Source organism: Cynocephalus volans, chromosome 5 (assembly GCF_027409185.1).
Source record: "Cynocephalus volans isolate mCynVol1 chromosome 5, mCynVol1.pri, whole genome shotgun sequence".
NCBI lineage: Eukaryota > Metazoa > Chordata > Mammalia > Dermoptera > Cynocephalidae > Cynocephalus > Cynocephalus volans.
In genome coordinates this window covers 15,488,053-15,494,052 of record NC_084464.1, presented here as the reverse complement: position 1 = coordinate 15,494,052, position 6,000 = coordinate 15,488,053, and positions in this window count along the sequence as shown.

Here is a 6,000-nt window from a genome sequence, read left to right as displayed (position 1 = left end):
ACACCTGAAAGGAGGAAAAGCATAGCTCAATAGCATCAGCCCAATTTCTCACATCTACATTTGTGAGACAGATGGAGAAACAAACTGACATCCAAAAGGTCACTGATTTTGATATTCCTAGGACAGAAAAGCTTCCAACTGGGAGTAAACCAGTCACTGCAGTGTGGAGGGCTAATACACCTTATTGTCTTCATCAAATATTTAGAAATGGTGCAATAGTCACTGGAAAAACAAGAGGATAAGATAGGAATATTTAGGTTCTATGGTTTAGATATGCACAAGCTAGACACTTTATTAAAACACAGAAATTATTTTTCTATGAAAACAAAAACCTCTTAGTGGGAATTTGTGATACTGAGTGAACAGGACTGTGTAACCAAAAGGTCTTATAAGCCTTACATATGACTTCATATGGTAACACAACCCTCACTGAAGTGTGTTACAGAATGGAAAAGACCTAGCAGTCACAGGCCAGATGAAAATGCTGACTTTTTACTTTAAGGATTTGACATTAAAGATTTACATTAAAGACTGACATAGAATATTAGTGAGTTTTCCCACCGGAATTTCATCATGCCAGAAAATTGTTTTAAGGACATGGACCAAAAAAGGTCCACTAAATTATATGCGGCTGTTTTTAGAATAATTAAGTATAAGGCCTTCACTGTCTAGAGCTGACCACTAGAATAAGAGTTATCATAGGATCCACTCCAAGTACAAAGAAATAATGCATTAAGCAAAAGCTTCAAAAAAAAAAAAAGCACCCCAAACCTTCATTCTAATAATTGTAAAATTTCACACAACTAAACAATGACATCTAAAGAATTCACCCACAATAAAACCAGGTTCTATAAGAGACAGAAGGTTATGATACAAAACAGTAGTCATCACAAATTCATGCAGTTTTGCTCCCAAAGTACTATAGTTGTTTTTCAAAATGCTGAATGCCCTTTTAAAATTTTATTGACAAGGGACCAAACATGACACAAGACCAGAATGCTGAAAGGTAATCTATATCCTCGAAAGCAAGCAGGGGGCATTGTAAACAAGCTATGTCACGTAACGGCACCTACATTCTCCTCAGTACCAGTATGGTACCCATCAGCTCCTGGAATCCCAGAGCAATGGAAAAACAAACAGAATTACATGCTTTGCTTTTGTTTTTATTATTTAGGGTGAAAAAAAAGGCTGGTACTAAAAGCACAATAGATTTGAAGTAATAATACCTGAGCTGGAGTCACAGCTGTGCCAACTTTGGCTGGGAACCTTGCAGAACTCACTCGATTTATTTGTTGTCCTGAGTTCCTTTGTTAAAGACTCAGTTTTAATTGACAAGTAACAGTTGTACATATATACGGGGTACAGTGTAACGTTTGGATACTTGTATACTTTAGTCATTTTCTATAAACTGAGGAATTGGAGTAGATTATATCCAAACGCTCTTCAGGGAGAGTGTGATTTATTTATTTATTTATGACCAGTAAGGGCATCACAACCCTTGGCTTGGTGTCGCCCGCACCACGCTCAGCCAGTGAGCGCACTGGCCATCCCTACATAGGATCCGAACCCGCGGCCTCAGCACTCCTGCTGCGCTCCCAGCGCCGCACTCTCCTGAGTGAGCCACAGGGTCAGCCAAACGCTCTTCAGGAAGACCCAACATTTGGAGTGGTGAGGAGCAGCTACTCCTTCCTTCAGGAATTCCTGGGGGTTTCATGGTCATCTTCTCGCGACACCTACTGGAACGCCGTTGCTTTCTCCCTCTGCATCCTTCCCAGGAGAACTGCAGGCCTAGGGGCAATTGATTTCTCTTGCAGGTGTTGGCTCAGACATGGGCCATGTGACTCAAGTTGGGGACACCTGAAAGCAGGAGGTCTGGGAAAGTTCATTCTTGTTTTCCTGTGAAAATTTCTGGACCTGGCTAGGTGCAAAACATAAAATCTGAAATGTTATCAGTATCTCTCTCCCACTCTAGCCGTGAAGCCAGTGTTTTGAGAAAGGCTCAGTCAAAGGACTGTCAGGAAAACTGGATCCAGAACCACAGGATTACATCAGCACTGAAGCCGGCCCTATTCTGGACTTCCGGTTATGTGAGACAATACATTTCCTATTGTTTCGGCCAGGTGCAGTTGGTGTTTTCTGCCACCTCCAGACAAGGACATGTGAAATTTCCATTTCATTGCACTTGACGTATTCACTCATGCTACTCTTTCCTCTGCACCCACTCTGCACGCTGTGCAGGAAGGAGGTCATAAGAATGTTTCACCCACAATGTGTCCACTTGATCTAGCACTGCAAAAGGGTGAAGAACCCAAGCTATGAGGTTCTTGTGTACAGAAACTGCATTTCACTCATCTTTGCATCTCTAACACTTAGTGCAAGGCCTGGTAGAAAGTAGGCACTCAATAAACATGCAATGAATAAATAAGAAAAATAACTGTGGCAACTAACATTTATTGAGTGCTTACTACTTGCTAAAACACACTGTGGGAATTTTTTTTTTTTTTAATCTTCATAACCCAATGAGATACCACCACGATTATCTCCACTGATCAGATAAATGAAAAATTAAGCAATTTTTCCAGGAGCACTCACCTAGTAGGTGGCAGATCTAGGATTCCAATCCAGACTTGCCTGATTTCAGAACCCAAATTCTCAATGTTTAATTTCAACTACTTTAGAGATTTTCTAGTCCAGTGCTACTCAAAATGTGACCCAGAGATCAGCTATAGGTCTGCAGACTGTTTGCGCCCTGTTCAGTTCAGTTCACATTTTCTCATGACCAGACTTTCCCCAGGAAGGAGGCACTCATTCTATTTGAATAAAGTCCAATTTTTCTCAAGAAATAAGATTTGCTAACCTTCCACCAATAATGCAGTGCTTGGAATGGTACACTAGCTCAGTTCATTACCTGAAAGAAAACTCTGTTACTGTAAGGATATTCACATATGTGCAGGAGCATATACTGGTGCAAAACATTTTTCTTGCTGTTCCTTTCAAGGCAGTATCCAGCCCATGAAGAAGCCATGTTGGGTTGCCTCTTGCCTGTGCTGTTCCTTCCTCTTTACTCCTCTCCTGGTTTCCCCACATACTCCTCAGTCTTTCCCATCCCCTGTCTACCTCCCGGCTTCCCAGCTGCAGCCCCGCTGAGACCTCATCAGGCCCCCAAGGTTCTGAGTGACACTCCTGTCTCAGACCAGTCTTCACCGTGCTTTACAGGAGGGCTCCAGTCCTTTAGATTCCTCAGAGTAGAATCTTGCCATTTGCAAGACAAACAGCAGAAAAACCCAATCAATCAAAACCACCCCTTTTTGCTAGTCTTGACCACTTCTTACAAAACATACTCAAGAATTATTTTGTCAATAAAACACTGTTCTTCCCAAAGGCAAAAGAAGGAAAGAAACGGATGAGAGGGAATACGAGTCATACCCTACTGCACAGATAGCCACTGTTGTGCTCTTTTTTCCTCAACATGCTGTGGAATGAGGAAAATGACATCTTCCCTGAATGGCATTTGAGATCCACTGGTCTTGGACACACACGTCAGATACTAGTGCAAAATCACTCTTTTCTGCACTGCATGTGTGCCATAAAAGGAGAACAGAAAAGGACCTTTTAGAAAAGTAAGAGAAAATATTGCCTTCCTTACTCTTCAGGGATTCTTACTCTGAGGTCAATTGCTACCTGATGGATTCATGAACAAAATGAAAAATTTTGTATGTTTGTGCATTTTTCCTGGGGAGACAGTCCATAACTCCAAATAGGCTAATAACACATGCCTGATGTGTTTCCTATTGGGCAATGTATTGAGAACAGTCAACTAAGTTCTTAGCATGTTGTTCTCCTTTCATTTGAGGGTATATGAAGGCATATTATATTTCATTACATTTTTATAAAAATACAAAAAATTAATAAACAAACTACTGCAGCATAACCATAAAATACTGACATGGTTACAGACTGTGTCCAGGTCTTTTCTAGTCTTCTCATAAATACAGGGGGTACTGAGCACAAGACATGGGATCTTATAGCAAACCTTACACCCCTAATAGTGGGAAAACGTAAATGTATGTTTTATTTTATGTGGGTCAGTAAAGAAAGTGGTAGATTTGGATTTCCTTTGGAAATGACTAAATGAATAGAATATATAATTTAAAACAAAATAAAGCTTAGGTGATAATAAAGGTCAATTTGAAATTTAGCTTTTTCTGTCATGATACAATTTAGACTTCTTCAGGAGATGAGTTTTTTCACAAACAGAAAGAAATCTCTTAATTTCTCAGTAATGATGGGTGCAATGTCACATGTCCTTAGTCTTCACCCTTATTTTGATTCTTCTTTGGAAATTAGATTACTTATGAAAATACAGTAAGACAGACCCTCATCTGAACTTTGCAAACAAATAAGAAAATTAGCTTGTTTTACCTTTCAAGAGAGGAGGACAGTAGATAACAAATCTTAATCGAATTAAAAACCACATGTTATTTTTGTGGATGTGAGTTTAGATCATTATTATTTACAATTTCTTATATTCATTTGGAAAGTCTTGTATCTTACTATAGACTTTTGCAAATAAGTGCATTGGGTTAAACATCAATAGACATAAATTAAGCAATAAATTAAGCACTGTAAATTAAGCACTTAAGTTAAAACTATCTACTTTCTCTGCCAAGACACAGATACCAAGTGCTTTACTAGGTCACCTTGAATGCCTTCCAATAGTCACCCTTGACATTTTCTGACATGCTTCCTAGAACTCAGGGATGAAGAAACATCTGCTGCCACATTTATGATTTATCATTATGTAAACCAAAGATGCTGAGAGTACCTGCATGAAAGAAGGACACTACAAACAAATTTAGTTTCAAGAGTAATCTCACTTTGATTTGTGCTGTTAACATTTTAAAGAACTTCCATAAAAAAATAAGATGAAATCATATTTACATAACATTTTATCATGGACAGAGCCTCTTTGCACATGTCATTTCATCCGTCTTTCACAAGCAATCTGTGAGAGAGATAGGACAGGGTTTCATACCCACATTTGAGAAAACCTAGGCTCAGGAAGGTACAGGGCTCTGACCACGTCACACAGTTAGTAAGAGTAGAAGTTCTCTAGTGATCTTTTCACCATGTGTCAATGTAACTTTCACGTAATGCTTCCCGATGAGCTCACAACCTTATTTTTAGATAATTAGGGGAGACACTATGATGCATATCATAATTAGATTAATATTGCAATCATAATGCAGCCTCGGTTTGAATTTAGCAGTTTATTCTTGGTTCCAAAGAAAAAGCGGTGGTGCTTTACTTGAGTTTTCTGGGAGCAGTATGTTCCTAGACTCCAGGAACAAAGAAATGAAGGAAGTTTTTAAAGGCTGGTAAATGTGGAGAGTCCAAGACCACGTTGGGGTAGAAGAGCTATCCATACCTGAAGAGCTATGTGGTCAAATCACCAGGAGTCGACACTAGCTGTGTGGACAATTGGGCCAAATATAGTGGTAGGAGCCCAAACTCCTCATATAGATCTCTTAAAAGACTGTTTCCCAGATAAGGAAAGGTTAACTTACTTTCCTAAGGCTATATCAATAAAAAGTAGAATTGGGATATTTGGTTCTTAAGGTCTCGCTGGCCTCAATGTCCTCACCAACTTTGTTGACCTCTAAAAATCCCTTTCATTTCTCAAATTCTGAGTGTACTTTAGATAGTATAGAAGTTCACTAACAAACCAAACTCTACCAGTTGACTTAATTCCGCTGTACATTGTGACATATCCTGCAGACCATTATGGTTCAATAGTACTAGTTTCTTATTGATATCATTGTTGTCACTGTTTTTATTTCTTTATTGTGTGTGTTTTTTCTTTTTGGTTTTAGATTTTACTAATTGTTTACTGACATCAGCTCTTTGCTCGGGCCATTTTTGCCATGTGATACCCTGTGATAGCAAGGGACCCTACAGAGAGTTCCCAGCCAGAAGAAGGCCCTGACCAAATGTGTCCCC